General features: G+C 42.2%; 1 protein-coding gene across 4 annotated transcripts in view; it reads right to left on the minus strand.

The window, feature by feature from the left end:
- Positions 1-15,512, minus strand: part of NBEA (neurobeachin) — a 1,608,295-nt gene that overhangs the window by 1,139,498 nt on the left and 453,285 nt on the right. The window lies entirely within an intron of this gene.

Below are 15,512 nucleotides of genomic sequence, written 5' to 3' on the forward strand. Positions count from 1 at the left end.
AGGGGCAGACAGTTGAGTGGAGGCAATATGATACACCCAAAGAACCAACACCATTAGACAAGGGATGAATGCATCAATGGCCTGAGCCAAATGTGACTGACAAAGTCTCAAGTCAGTGGCTGAAAGACTGAGCAAAGCAAATTTTAAATTTCTAAGCTAAGCAGTAATGCGTTTCTGGAGACTGAAGAGTCCTCAGAAGCTTATTAGTTTTCTTGGGTATTACTACTATAAGTATTTTGCAACCAAATACAATGAATATATTCTCTGTCTCTGAGGAATATGTATTTTAACTTATTTGGTTAGTCATAATGTTTGAGCCTTGTTTCAGCAAGGAAGAGTCCACCAAAGAAGTGGTTGACAACAGCAGTTTTAAAATAAAAAACAAGGCTTCGCAGAGGGCCAGGAACCCATGGAACCAAGAGTGATGCTTCTTCATGATCTTTCAGTTTAGTGACCACATTTCTTATAATGAGCTTTTCATTTTATGCTATTCAGAGGCAGCAATGTCAAGCCTAAGAGATCTCCCCATGGTAAAGTATAGGCAAAATCCAGGCTATAGTGATAGAATATTTTTTATTCTGTAATAATAACTATTAAAAGTAGTGAACAGTATTAAAAGTAATTATATTTTATTAAAATTAAATGTGACATCATTCAAAACATGTTACTAAAAACATTACAATAAAATAAAAATGTTTTATTTTTAGATAATTTATAACATTAAATGTAATATATTAATATTTTTAACAATTAAAAACAATGTAATTTAACTTAACATTATTTCCTATAAGATTTTAAGTCTCTACCTCAATTGTGTACAGAAGGATGTTCCTGTACCAGTGGTTGGCCATGTGTGGTGCTGAGCGTACTTCAGCTCCAAACTGGAGTACATTTATGACTCTTTTTAGTCCTTTTTAGTTGTAATCATTTTTGGAGTGCAGTTTTGGAAAATGAGTGTGCTTACTTTTTTGTGGGAGGGTGCACAGCCCTACCTAAACCCCTCTCCAACCATCCATTAACCCCTCCCTAGACCTCCCCTAAACCCTCCCTTACAGTAGCAAGTGTTCCCTTTTTTCCACTCACTCATCCCTGTCCCTCCCATATTTATTACTAAAAAGTATACTTATGTGTTTGGAGACTCCAAGATCAAGATGAAGATCAAAGCACAGAAAAGGATAGAAGCAATGGAGAACGAACCTCCACATGTAGGTTTGTTAGCATTTTGCAGTATGTTAGTAGTACTATTGTAATACTACAAAACATACTACAAAATGCAGTTTGTGAATAGACCCCAAAGAGTACGTGTCTACTAACATCGTGTCCAATTTGTTCACACCAATTTATTTATTTACTGCTGATTTCCATTGTGCTCTTAAGGCACCTTAGCGTCACTTTAGGGAACTCCATTACAGAAAGAAGTGCCACTATTTTGAAAATATTTTGAGCACCCAGACTGGAACTAATGTGGCCTTCCTACTGGTTTCTTCATGCTGTGCAATCTGGGGCATTTGTTGACCCTCAACATGGTCGCTCCAAGAAGACAGTGAGGGACCAGATTTCCTGCCAACCCTCCAATGTTTGCGTAAGAACTAGTCTTCCAATGTTCATACAGTTGATCAAAACAAAGTGATGTAATCTTATTTGAATTGCCCTGTTGATTGGAATAAGAAGGCATGTAGAGAGATACCTGAATGATGTGTACGCTCTCCTGATGCACTGCTTATAGATTCTCTGAAACTCAGAATGTTCTGCAATACACAGAGATAAACCTCTTCCCTGTATGAGGCCATTCATCCTTCCTGATTTGCTGCTCATAGTAGGTATGAAATTGGTAGTCACATTTCACAAAGAAATGGATGCTCACTGTAGAAAGAGATCCTAGCAATTATGATTTCAGTGCTACTGCTCTCCCTGACCTACCTAACAATAGAGAGGAGCCACAGGGGTCTGCCTGAGCTGTCAAGGCGATGCCAGCATTAACAGGTGCAAATTTGATGGAAGCTGGGGTACTAATCACTGCACCCACTCTCTTTGTGTGAGACAGTCAGTCCGCACAAGTAGTCGAGTGCAAAAAAGCACTTACAATCAGAGAGGAAATTATCAAATAGCCTGGTGCCCTCTGTGAATCCATCACTGCCTGTGTACAGCACATGCTCTGTGAGGCTCATGCTGACATACTTCCAGGTAGCAGATCAATGGCATAAGAGCCATTTCAACAATATAAGTAATGGGTCTGGGAGAAATGACAGGCTCACAAAAAGGCCCCTGGTATAACCAGAAAAAATATAACAGTTATAAAGCAAGATTCAACTTACTGAAATTAGGATCTACATGAGACAACCTGCCATGAACAGGGAGCCACATATAGACCAAGCAGCTCTGAAAATGTTCTTTAAAAGTAAAACCATCACACACCAGCAAGGTGACTTAGCGAATCGGTGTTCGGCTCATATACATGCAGTAATCTGAAAGTCTCAAGTTTGAATCACAACAAGGCTGTTTCATCCTTCCACTCTTTCAAGGTCGGTAAAGTGAGTGTTAATTACTACATACTAACATATTTTATAAACAACACTTTTTGAAGATCTATCTCAATCAAGTTCAGACTGCATTTGATATAAGAGAGTTGGAGACTCTGCACCTTTTGAATTGTTGTAGCTAAATGGGCGTCATCATCAGCATCACTGGTTATATATTCTTAAATAAGTATCATACGAGCATCAATCTATTTAATTTTATGTCAGTATTTATGTATTAACTTGTTTTGTGGCTGGCACTTCTGCCGCTTCTAAGAACTGTAAAAAAGACTACTATGATTACTACCCAATTTGATGGTATTACGTTCATCAAATTCAGAAGGGTAGAAGCAGTGCTGGAATTGGAAAAACATTACATTAACATTGGGAGTCAAAGTGTGCCAGAGGAAAAGGGCTGATCATGAGAGGCAGAGCTTAAAAAGCAACGCCTGACAGTCAACTATTAGATATGTTTTTTTAGAGAAACAATCTAGTGCAAAGGAAATATCAACTAGGACATATGTGAGAGGAAATTTGTTTTAGGTCACGTAATTGGTCACAAAGAGGCCACATTTTGAAATATCTTATAGGGTTAAGACATGTGCTACAGAGATTATTGTGTGTCCAGCAATTTTGAAGGGATTATAATAGTGGAAAGATAACTCTAGTTGTTAACACAGTTCTGGAAGAGTTCTGTGTTTTGTCCAGTCAAAGTTTTGTCTCAAAGTAGCACAGAGGATTAATGTGCCTACACATTGTGTAACATGCAAATCACAGATTTGTATTTTATTTAAATAGGTAAGCGGGCTACTGCTTTTGACACAGATCTTCTAGTTCACAAGAGGTAGTTGCCAAATCCTAGCCTACTTTTGCTGAGCTAGCGCCAAGACACCTCTGGGTATTTATGCATTCAAAAGTTCCATTAACATAACATAAGTTGCAAGCCTTCTAATATAGCACAGTGATCTATTTACCGGCATCAAGGATCAGAATGCAAACTCTAAGTCATGGCTTTAGATCCTTATTATCTTTTTTCTCAATCTGTTATTCTAAGATTGCAAAGAAGGGTTCCTTTGAGAATTAATAAAGTCTAGTTAGTACAGACAGCCACAATCACTGCATTATATTTTATATCCGGACTGTGTTTCTCCTGACCATTCACTCTTAACACATGTCTACAGAGTGGATTATATGCGTTTCCTACACCTTATAACGCTGATTGTCTTATGTAACATTTACTGTACATTAATTTATACACTTGTATGATTTACTGTGCCTCTGTGTGACATAAAGCACTCTGACACCCAACACTGGGCTGAGTACCGCAGCCCCAGAAACAACAGACCATGTTATGTTTGTCTGTCCAGAGTACTGTGACATGCGCAGAAGATGGCTCCATCTGATCTTTATTTTTTTTACCTTGGGGACCATTCACTCTATTGATGTGAAACGCACTATGAGGACTGACTTATCTGGCCCAGTAGTTTTCTCTGTTAGCCGTTTTCTGTTCAGTGTATGGCTAAAGCATGAGAAACTCTTGAAACAATTTAAGTCTCTGTAACTGTGATTCTGAGTTACTTATCGGCTGATACAAATCAGGTATCATTATGCACCAAACATTTTATTGCTATTAATTCTCTTACGGATAGTGCGAATGTAATTGTTATGTTCTAAGCTAATTGTTTACTGCTCTTACCTTTGGACTATTCACTGAGTCTAACTGTTTTGACAGGCTCTAATGTTTTTGACGGTGTCTGATTGATAGGGTGCAACGATTACGTGGCCAAAACATTATATGGGCATTCTTGATGTGTAGGATTGTCTTGTATTTTGCAGATATGTTTTCATTACTGTGATTTTTAACAGACAGATTTATTTGTATTGTTCTGTGGCTGTTTTTACAATATGATGCTTTTATGAAGTGAACTTGGAATTGCAGTTTCCTTCTGTATTTTATGTATTATCATTATGATTATGAACTTTTTTAGTATTATATTTTATTTTACTTTCAATTATGGATGCATGTTTGTCAACTTTGATAGTTAAGATACCGAATAATGTTTTGATTGAGTAGCACTATAAAACAATTACAGAAAAAAATTAGTAGGTGCAATTTAAATCAATATATGTGTAATTATTCATACAGACAGATAAATCTTGTATTATTACCGTGCCAGCACATCCCTTACAAAAGAGATTGAACAAAGTTAAAAACATGTTTCCAGTAATTTCTCTTAGGTACTTGTTAAGTGGTCACAAGCTGCGTGCTGTTGTTTCCTTCCATTGTATTGACATCTATGTGTTAGGCTTCAGATGGCTCCCAGTTATGATGCTGCTAGAACAAAAGAAGGCCTGATGGACCTTTAAATCAGGCCTCTGTTTTGGCCCCAGAAGCCTGCAGGTTGCTGCTCTGAACGAAATGCAGACAACATATGGGGACTGCTGAATTATGTCCCAATGTTGGAAAATGGCACCAGGATAAAGTCAGCAAGTGTTCCCGAGTCAGCAGAATCCTAGACCCATCCCGGAAATAGTTGCTGGGACAAGAATCTGGCGAGATCCTACTAGCTTTGAGCACCGGGTGGAAGACAGGGTCAAGTTTCATGCTCATGATCTGCAGAGCAGTACATGGCTCAGAAGCTAACATTTAGCTCACTGAACCATCTTGTCAGGTTAGCATTTTGCAGTTGGACCAATTCCATGAGATTGACTTTTGGGCAGGGGCAAAGAAACACTAACAGAAAGTTTGAAAACCATATGTAATGAAGATAAAGAAAAGATACATTCATTGCAAACACTACAGAGATGACCAATCACAAAAGCTATATAAAACTGATTAACATTTGTGGATGAAAAATAACAATGCCCCATCTCTGAATGTTAAAATATTTTGACTCATGGAAATTTCCAACTTCCAGCCCATAAACGTCTGTAGATTTTTAAAGTGATGAAAAGTAATGCTTAGCAAAAGACAGTCAATAAAGATTGAGTCAAAGATGTCAAAGCATAGTTTTCACAGCCACCCTCACTCAATTGTTTGAATTAGGATCTTAGTGTCAGCAAAATCCCCAAAATAGCCCCACAATGTCATTACGTGTGTCCTTCACTGACACATCACATTTGAGTACAGGTTAAGTCCACTTTAGCATTTCCTAACCTCCAATTTAGACTTGACGGTCTTCAAGCTAACCATATTGTTTGATTTTGCAAAAGCATACGAACAGCAATTGTTAACATTTTGACTCCAGTGAAAGCCCACTGAATCACTAATCAAATCTGTACTCCGCAGGCTAAGCAATTGCTATGATTTGAAGTTCAACAATACTAAAAAATCAGAAACAATTATACCTCAAACAAATACAAAAGAAGGAACTATTTCATTCACAAACAACAAACTTGAGGTGTTGAAATTATGATTTTAATTGAAAGGTTGGAGTTTTTCAAAATGTACATTTATTTCTAAAAGATGAAGCATTTATCTTGCCTTTTGTGTGTGCATATGTGCCAAAGGTCATATGCAGCTAGGCACCAACACTTCACAGAGCACAACCGAAGGCCGTGCACGGCAGGGTTTGGCTACAAACGTATTGTGATATCATTTTACTATACAATAAAAAGATTCACTGAAAAAAAAACAAAGGTTAAAGTGGAGTTATACATATGAAAGGCAGTAGGATTTTAACTTGCATTAAAAAAAACTTAGAAATTCACTCAAAAAGCACTACCGTTTAAAACCATAAAACCAGGGAAATTCCATAAACTTGTACCGCTGTGACACACTGATTATATCCTCACATATCCTATTACTGTTGACATCTGAAATCTATAGGGGTGTAAGTATACTTATGGCATTCATGTATAACTGGTGAATTTCACTGGTTGGATGGTTTTTAAACTGTACTTCGTTTTCAGTTCACTTTTCAGTTAATTTCTAAAGTTATATATCTCAACTTAAAACCCTGCTATCTTTCTCACCTATAACTCCACTTAAACATTTTTTTCCCACTACAGATTTCCGAAATTTTCAGGAATTTGAACCTGAGCTCAACACCTTGTAGCTATGGCACAGAGCCGACAGGCTTCACTCAAGAAAATGTGTAATGCATTTAGAAGCATTGAAACAGTTAACAAAACTGTAACACACAACACAATAAAAATCTAACTTCACTTTATAAAATGAGAGAACATTTTAATAAACAAAATTACACAAAAATTACAAAAATCAAATAAGGGGAACTGGAAAAATACATGTTTCAAGTTTTTAATGAAAAGTGTCAAACTAGCAATGGGATGACAGCAGACAACTAATCTCACTAGACCAGGACAAGTATAAAGTTTAAGGCCAACCATGATGGAATGTTGGTCGGATACAAAGGTCAGAAAGTTATCTTCTCTGTGGGGCAAGGCTGCAGGGTGGATTAAAAGGCTCATCGAATGGTTGGCGAAGGACAAGGTCTTGGTAAAGTGGCTGATGAAGGTGGGACAAGCTCTGAGTGGGAAACGTCTAGAATTGGTGCCCAGGCAGTCTTCAACATCAATGCTGTTCGGAGTCAGGCCCAGTGAAGCTTTCTATTCTTTTCTGGAAGGCTGCAGACTGTAGCTGCAGAGAGTTCAACATCATCAGATGCCAGAGTGTGTTGGTACTGCTAAATCGGATTTGCTGCTGTGGAGATGAACATAGCGGGAGCTGCAGCAAAGTGAGGCCCCCCAGTGATGCACTATCACTGGACTGGCTGGCAGGTTGGTCCTGGTCCCAAATTGGTTATCTAGGCAAAAAGTTCAAAACAAATTCTAAGTTCCAGGTTTCTGTGTTTAGGGAGGAGGAGTACACTTTGACAACAGCCAAGGGTTCAACAACCTCAGGACCAGCACTTTGGGATCAGGACTTACACAAACAAATGCCACCAGCATGGTCCAGAGCAGGTCTATTTAAAACTGGTCATTTGGTCGTCCAGGGAAATGTGCTTCTTGCAGCATTTCTGTCCTTGTAGCTCCACAGAAGGCCACGCAACTGACCCATGGAATACACTTCTGTGTCCTGGGTGCAAGTGTGAGCATGTCTAGCTCTAAGGGTTCTCCTCACATGTCTGTGCAGTCCTCCTCCTGTCTTCAATAGGACCGGTACTGTTCTGAAGAGGGTGTCCAGGAGTGCCATACAGGCCTGGCACTAGTGTGTGGGAGTGGGTGACTCCTGGCACCTCCCTAACCAATGGGTGAAAAGCTCCCAGAGTAACCCTACTCACCTTTGCAGCAGTTCCTGTGTCACCTACTACAAACAATCCTACAGTGCTCATATCTACCTAAACCAAGGAGGGCAGAACCTTTCTTCCTCCATGCAAAGCTTCTGTTTCTACCCTTCAGGTGAGGTCAGGGACCTGAGTAGGGACATGAGCAACACTTCCTCTGTGGTCACTCAAAAAGGATCTGGGGGCAGCTCCTCTCCCAGTGAGCCTAATGCCTGACTGGGAAGGGGGGCAAAGGAAAGGGCTGGTCCAGGTGTCAGCTACATCTGTCTGTGAGAGAGTAGGTGTTGGAAAATTACCCTCTCTAAGGGTCACCCCAAATATTTTTGCCTTCTTCCTCCCCTTTTCTGACCCTGTTTTTTTGGCTTTAGGACTCTACCCAGTGTTAAAGTGCAGCTGCTTTCTCTTTAAAATGTTATAACATTGGCTTATCCACAATTGGCATATTCAATTTACTTATAAGTCCCTAGTAAGGTGCACTAAATGTACCCAGGGCTGGCTTGTAAAATAAATGCTACTAATGGGCCTGTAGCACTAATTGTGCCACCCCCTAAGTATCCCTTTAAACATGTCTCATGCCTGCCACGGCAGAGCCTGTGTGTGCAGTTTGACTGCCACTTGACTTGGCATGTAAAACCCTTTGCCACGCTTTAAACTCCCCTTTTATTATACATATGTCACCACTAAGGTAGGCCCGAGGGCAGGGTTCTGTGTTAGTAAAAGGTAGGACATGTACTTTTACGTTTTGCATGTCCTGGTAGTAAAAGACACCTACATTTGTTTTTTACTACAGTGATGCCTACTCCTTTCATAGATTAACATTGGGAATTCCTTAATACACTTTCAAGCTGTAATTCCTGATTAGAAAGGAGTGGCTGTCTCATGTTTCATATCTCTGGAATGGTAATGATAAATCCCCTTTTCTGGCAAAGTCGGATTTAACATTTCTGTTTTAGAAATTACACTTTTAAAAAGTGGGTATTTCTCTGCTGTTACAGCTCTCTGTGCCTCCAGCATGTCTCCCACACACTTCTGGGGATTGACAGCTACACTTTGTGCATTCCCTCTAGACAGCCATAAACACAGGAAGGTTAGGTTTGTCTGAGTGCTCATCTGCTTTCTGATTTTTCTTCCCTATTCACACCTGAATAGGCAGTGCCTGTCCCCCACACCAATGGCTGATCACTCCCTACTGATAGTCTGGAGCCATGGCTGAGAAAAATACTTGTGCACTTAAAAGATCCTCCTTTAAAGTCACCACCACTTACAATGGACATTTGGATATAAGTAGTGGGTCTCTGACCCCACCAAATCAGACACTTCTGGACCTACAACTGAACTCTGTCAGAAGAACTGCTGTGCTATATCAAGGACTCTCACTCTGCTGGAATGATGACCTGTAGGGACTGCCTTTCTGCTATTCTCCCCTGCTGCTCTCTGACCTTGGGAGGGAAAGTTGGATTCTGCCTTGCACCCCAATAAGACCTCCAAGTACTTGTTGGCTTGTCTTCTGTTGCTAGAGACTCAAGAATATCAAAGTCTCTAATCCTGCTCCTGGTTGACTGGAAGTAGACCCAGTTGCATCATGCAGCCTGTTGTAAATGCATTTAACTATAGCGATGACATAATAGTTTTTGGAGCTACACGAAAGGAGCACAAAAAAGCCTTCACACAAGTATGTCAATTACTCAGTGATGCAGGTTTGACTTTAAATGCAGACAAGTGTGAGTTCAATAAGACAAAATTGAAATTCTTTGGCCATATATTTTTTGATGGGTACATGATGCCTGATTCTGCAAAGGTACAAGCTTTGACAAATGCAGAAATCCCACAAGATGTTTCAATTATATAGTCTTTTCTTGGAATGGCCAGCTACTGCTCAAGATACATACAAGATTTTGCCACTGGTAGTGCACCATAACGAGAGTTAACAAAGAAAAATGTCTCTTTTAAATGGTCATGAGAATGTGAGGAGTTCAGGAGACTCAAACATGCCATAGAAAATGCTACAGGAATGGCGTACTTCGATACAAAGCTCCGTTCTGAGATTGTAGTTGATGCTAGCCCTGTTGGTTTAGGCGCTATACTTGCACAGCAGAGTGGACGCCCAAATGCACGCCGACATATTGTGGCCTATGCTAGGAGAAGTTTATCTCAAACAGAACGTGCTTACTCACAAGCCTGAAAAAGGAAGGTTGGCTGTAATATGGGCTTGTGAACATTTCCATGTGTTCCTGTGTGGAAAGCCGTTCACAATGGTAACTGATCATCATGCCTAGCTAACCATCTTGGGCAATCCTAAAGCCAAGATTCCTCATTAAATTGAACAATGGGGACTATGATTGCAAGACTATGATTATACAATTGTGCCACCCAGTAAAGGATCAAAATCCTGCTGACTACTTTTCAAGAGTGCCCATTCAAGGTCATGGCACTCCATCCAAAGCAGCTGAGGTCCACATCAATTTCATGGTCAAGTCAAGTACACCAGCTGCTGTATCATTAGCCAGGATTTTAGCTGCTACAAGTCATGACTGTAAGCTGCTCAAGTTAAAGGGCATAATTACACATCCGTCGTGGAATAAACACATTCGACCTCTCAGTAATGATAGTGAATATCAAAAGTACAAGAATGTCAAAGAGGAATTGTCCATAACTCAGAAAAGGAGTTTTTCTGCAAGGATTGAGAATCCTGACTCCGGACAGTCTACGACAAAAGGTGATAGAAGCGGCTCACAAATTACATGGTGGTGTTGTTGCTACAAAGAGAGCTCTCCAACACAGAGTTTTACCTAGATGAAAGAGCTGAAAAGGAACTCAAGGCCTGTCACATAAGCAACTCTCTGTTGACCAAAGTCACTCAACATACTCTCAACATGTCAGAACTCCCTAAACATGCCTGGAGAAAATAGTGATTGATTTCCTTGCTCGGCTTGACAATGGACATCATTTAATGGTCATAATTTAAGAACATTCATATTTTCCTTTGGTCAAAGATCTTCTTTCTATGACACATGAGCAAGTAATCAAAAAACTTGATGGCATCTTTGCAACAAGGGGTTTGTCAGCCATTCTGAAGTCTGACAATGACCCACCCTTCAACAGCAAAGAGTTTGACGGATTTCTACAGCATCTGAACATACAGCATCAAAAGATCACACCCTTGTGACCCCAGGCCAATGGACTTCTTGACCGTTTTATGAGTACTCTAAAGAACACTGTGCAGTGTGCAACTCTTGAGAAGATTAGTCTAAAGATAGTACTGAACTCTACTTTACGAGCTTATCATTTAACACCCCACTCAACCACAGATGAAAGTCCTGTGACTGTGATGTTCGGGAGAGCAATAACAACTAAGATACCCCACTGGACCACAGAAAGATATCATAGTGAAAATATGATTCATACAAAAGACTTCAAAAACAGAAAATGAAAGTGTATACAGACATAAGGTTACATGTGAAAGGCCTTATCGCTCTACAGTTACAGAAAAGATCTGATGCTCCTTACAATGCGAAAACTTTTCACATAGTGTCTACCAAAGGATAGATAGTGACTGCCCAATGATCTAGGAAATCCCTTACCATAGACTCTTCTTACTTCAGGCCTGTCGCTCATTGGTCTTCAACTTGAGATGGTTAAAGAAAGACTGATTCTGAAAACTCAATGACTGTTGCTGATTACTTACCATTATTGGCAATTTCTGGCATTGAATACCACTGTTTACAGCTTCCAGTAACCAGATTGGGTCCACAGATCAAAGCATCAAGATTAATTGAGGAGATATTGTACAGGTTTCTATACAGGTAAATATTTATGTCTGTCTCAGTTTCTAAAAAAAAAAAAAATGTGCAATTTTTCATTTAAAAGAGGGGGAGATGTAATGTCTTGCATTATTTAGAACAGAACCTTTCTGACTCCCTGAGGACTCTGTATTCATGTGAAGTACTCACTAAAATAGAATGTATGAAAGTTTGCTTTAGAATGTTGGAGTTCACAGGTACAAACAGAGGAATAAAGATGTGTGATTTACAGCTCTATGTGTGGCGTAGTCATTCAGTGGGTACCAGGCTGGGAAGGACACTACACTGGGCAATGCCTAGATGGTAATCTCTTCAGAGGAACAGAACACCACACCCAATGCCTTTGCTTCAACTCATGGAGCAAGTGCACACCTCAACCACAGAAGGAGAATTGATCTAATTTGAGACCCTTAGTGAACGATAGGTAAACACCACTCTGACAATCATCAACTAGAAGCTCTTTAGAGTACTTAGATACATAAAATCCTATATCTGAGATTCATTCGATCACTGAAGTCTAATAACACTGATATGTGATATTTCATTTGGCTCAAGGCATTGATGACAGTCCCACTTTTACTGCAATTGGCTGTACACCTTTTTTTGAACTTCAAAAGCCTACTGTCCACAATTGTTTTTTAACGTTCTCATCACCTGGAGGACAGATCGATTGGATTACATAGAGCACACAGATGAGCGACACCCTAAACAAAATACTGGGAGCCAATAAAGACTCCAAACTCACCCTGCAACAAGACATTGGCAAGGTCGCGGCGAACTGGGTTTGCTGCAGGCGGACCATCAGAAACTGTCGGAAAACGTGTGTGAAGTGGAATCTTAAGTCACAAACCTCCAACCTTCCCACCAAGCACTGAAACTTCAAGTATCCAATCTAGCAGACAGAGTGGACCACCTGGAACGATGGGCAGAAGATGCGGAAGGACGCAGTCGTGGCAACAACAACCCCATTGTCGGACTGCAGGAAGGAGTGGCGGGGAGAAACATGGTGGAATTCTTGGAACCGTGGCTGCATGCTCTTATAGACAGAAATAGCCTCACACCCTTCTTTGCACTGGGGAGGGCAAATCGCGTCTCGGAGACCACTGCATGGTAGGCCGCCTCGGCCTGCTGTGGGCAAATTTCTTCATTACCGTGACCAAGACCTGCTGTTGCAGAGGGCCCGCACAGCTGGACCTTTCAAAGTGGAGGGAGGACAGGCGAGTCTGTTCCCAGACTTTACAGTGGCTGTACAGACCAAGAGGGCCACCTTTACAGTGGTGAAGAGGGTGCTCAGAGAGGAAGGGATTAAGTATACACTACGATCCCGGCTGAAACTCGTGGTGGATGGAACCCTGCACTTCTGTCAAGACCCCAAGGAAATGTGGGCATGGCTGGAGTGCTACAGATCGGGCACAGCTGGGTCCACAAAAGAAGCGGCTATGACTTCCCAGCACCAAAAGAGAAGGAGGAGATCTCGGAGTCGGGCCAGCCAACCCCGGCTCACCAAGCGTTCACCCACCCAATCAGAGGAAGGGAAGAAGCTCGCGCGTGGAGCTGCTGCCTCATTAACGGAGCTAGAACTTTCGGATGGGGTAGGGGTTGGCAAAGATCCAGATCATGACTCTGGCATCCACCTGTTGGGCTCCGACTAACGAACAAGCACGCCAGAAGATCTCCCCCACATGACGCCTCAATCGTCTGACAACATCATTTAAATGGGCTCCACTGACCTGCCTGAAGATGCTGCTGATTCCTCAGATAGACCGTGGTTATAGGAGAGTGGGCCAGACTAATAGAAGATGTCCAAACAACTGGCTCGCCACTGCCCCCATTCCTGCCTCTTTGTCTTTGTATAGGCGGTATTGTATGACACTCATTATGGCTATTATGTTCTGTTTGGGTGGCCAGCCGTTCCTGGACTGTCCTTGGGAGGGGAGTTGAGGTTTTGTTTAATTATTTTGTCCTCATTGATCTCTGGTGAGACTGTGCCCATTGCTATGAAGAACGTGGCAGAGGTAGTGGGATTGCCGGGGGTTATGGTTCCCGAAGATGACCGAATAATGTTATATAATGCCTGTACAACTGACTGCACTTAACGTGATTACCTGGAATGTTCAAGGGCTGGGATCTAAGGCCAAACAGCATAAAATTCTGTCATATTTAATACGCTGAGGGGTACATATCGCTATGCTATAAGAGACACACCTCACACAGATAGAAGCAGAGTGTCTCCGCCGGCGTTGGAGAGGGCAGCTGTTTGGGACCACTTACTCTGCATATGCCCGGGGTACACTGATTTGGATTAGGGCAGGGGTGCCTTTGGAAGCAACGAGGGAGTTAGTTGACGATGAGGGGCGGTTTGTCTTGGTGTGGGGGGCACCTGCATGGTAGACCCATCGTGTTGGGATTGGTGTAAGCCCCAAACCAGGACCCAGATGACCTATCTCCACGCCTTATCTGCGCACATGGCTGACTTCCCATGGGAAGTATAACTCACTGGGGAGGGACTTTAATGGGGTCCTAGACACAGACCTCGACTGCTCTTCCCCGCCGATGTAGGGTGCTTTGTCGACTGGGATTGCTGAGGGCTGACCACCCGGTTGTCTGGTTGGGCCTTGGAAGATGTGTGGCGAGCGCAACACCCATTCTATCGGGACTACTCCTTTTATTCTCATATCCAACAGGGACACACTAGAATTGATAGGTTTTTGTGCAGTGGGTCAATCTGTGGGCAGATAAGACACTCAGAGTATCTTGGCCACACATTCTCGGACCACAGCCCGCTACAACTGCACTTACAAGTGGGAGAGCCCCGACTCCCTATCCTGACATGGCACCTACAGCCGATTGCACTGGAAGAGACGCGTTATCCATGACAGTGGCGGATTACTGGTCCTGTACTGAGGGATCAGTATCGCAGAAGGGGATGGAATGGGAGGCCCTCAAGGTGGTGGTATGGGGCCACTGTATGGGCCAGACTATGGGCATTAAGCGAGTTTTGGAGGGAGATCTCTTACATCTTGAAGATCAATTGCATGGTTTGGACAATGAACAGGGCCATGGCCCTGAGGCCCTCCACCAATTATTGGATGTTGAGGAGGAATATGCAGTGGCCCTTGAGAAACTAAGGTGTCATGACCATGCAGAGTATATGTGCAGGGTACATGAGGAGGAAGGTAGGGCTAGACGGTTGCTGGCCTGGTTGGTTCGTCCTCACACAGCGGTGAGCCCAATTACTGGGATCACACTGCCTGACGGTTCATTGGTACATGAACCCCTCAGGATTATCTGGTGCTGTATGCCCCCCTGGAGACCTCACTGCCAGACACATTCAATGACCTGTTGGCTGAAATGCAACTGAGGACCCTCACTGCAAAGGTTGCTGCCCTGCAGGGTACAGTAGTGACGGAGGGTGAAGTGAAGCTGGCAATCAAAGACTTGTAATATTTCTGGGACGGACGGCCTTCCCCCAGAGTTCTATAAACTGACAGTAGATATTTTAGCCCCAAGACTGGTAGTAATGTATGCAGAAGCCTATGAGCAGGGCCTTCTCCCCGAGACGCTGAGGGAGGCTCTGGTGGTCCCCCTCCCTAAGACTACTGATCAATATGCGGGGGTGAAAGACTTCTGACCCCTCTCAATGCTCAATACTGATTTTAAAAGTCTGAGTAAGGTTCTGGCTACCAGGCTCCTGCCGTATTTGCAGAACCTGATCTAGGATGACCAATGCGGGATCATACCTACCAGGAACACTGCACAAAATCTCCGTAGACTGTACACAGTATTATACAGTTCCCCCCATCCAACAGATTCAAACGCAGTAGGAGTGTTGGTAGATCTTGAAAAAGCTTTTGTTACGGTGAGATGGGACAACCTAGAAGTTACGATGTGACGGTTGGGATTAGGAGAAGCATGGCTTAAATGGTCCCGGCTGTTATATGGTTCCCATT

The sequence above is a fragment of the Pleurodeles waltl genome, chromosome 8, assembly GCF_031143425.1.
Source record: "Pleurodeles waltl isolate 20211129_DDA chromosome 8, aPleWal1.hap1.20221129, whole genome shotgun sequence".
NCBI classification, from domain to species: domain Eukaryota; kingdom Metazoa; phylum Chordata; class Amphibia; order Caudata; family Salamandridae; genus Pleurodeles; species Pleurodeles waltl.